Source organism: Channa argus, chromosome 4 (genome assembly GCF_033026475.1).
Source record: "Channa argus isolate prfri chromosome 4, Channa argus male v1.0, whole genome shotgun sequence".
NCBI classification, from domain to species: Eukaryota; Metazoa; Chordata; class Actinopteri; order Anabantiformes; family Channidae; genus Channa; species Channa argus.
Genome location: NC_090200.1, coordinates 18,084,521 through 18,085,727, shown reverse-complemented (window position 1 = coordinate 18,085,727; position 1,207 = coordinate 18,084,521).

Here is a 1,207-nt window from a genome sequence, read left to right as displayed (position 1 = left end):
TTTCCTCAAATGGACGATATCCGGTCTTTAACACGTGAGCAGTGGGAGTGTATAGAAAATTTGCCTATTGACTGATAACACTGAAAAGTAAACTCTGTCCTACAAACATGGCTGTTAGAGCACTGAGACTCCTGTATAAGTGAATTCTTTACTATGTAAACTTGCAAGAAAGCGTCTTGAAACACCTTCATGCTGAATTTATTTAGTCAAATGGTTATAAATGGATCACAAAAATTAAAGTGCAGATGCATTTAAATTGAGCATGCATCCTTCCAGGTGTTAAAACGTCTAAGAGTGGCCATCATGGCCAGAAAACCTATAAAATTTGTTTGTTTGGTTCCTTCTCTATAGGTAGAAAAACTTGTCATTTTCAGTGTGAATAAAAATTGAGGTTTGCTAAACAAACAGAGCTTGCCTTAGAAACCTGTCAGTGTATACATTTCTGGAGAAAGGGAAGTTATTCTCAATGCAGTATAGCCAAGAAATTATATATTTATCTGCTAGGCATACACTGCAGACACCAGAGCTACAACTGGATCCAATCAGCACAACATACAGTGGAAGACCCACATCTGCACATCTGTCCAAGAAGACAAGTACTCATGAGTATCCTCCTGGACAAACAGATGCCTCACTGCTGATGAATTGGCTGCATCATTGAATAAAATGAGAGAAAGCAGTGTGCACAGACACTGTATAGGTGACTCACGCCTGCTGGCCTCATGCACAGAGTTGCCAAGATAAAAACCCTATTAATGTGGGCAAATCAGAAGAAAAGGTTGAATGAGCCATGATGCACAAACAGTAGACTTCAGATGACTGGAACAAAGTCTTGAGGACTGATGAGTCATAGTCTGAGCTATTTTGATCCCAGTGAAGAGGGATAGATGCCTGCTTAACACCATCTGTGAAGCATGAAGGTGGAATCATGATCTGGATGATGTAGTGATGAGTATGATTGATCTGCACTGTGCGCAAGGCATCCTCAATCAGCATGGATACCACTCCATACGGAAAGGGAGCCCCCTTACCTCTGGACATCCACCGATTGCAGATAACTTCATTTTGCAGCAAGAAAAAAACCCAAAACATTCTTCCTGGTTGTGTAAGAATTATCTGGAAGAGAAAGAAGATGCAGGACTATTCTTGGGAAAGTGACAGCTCAATGCCCATATCTTAACCTCATGGAGTTAGTGTGGGAGAAGCT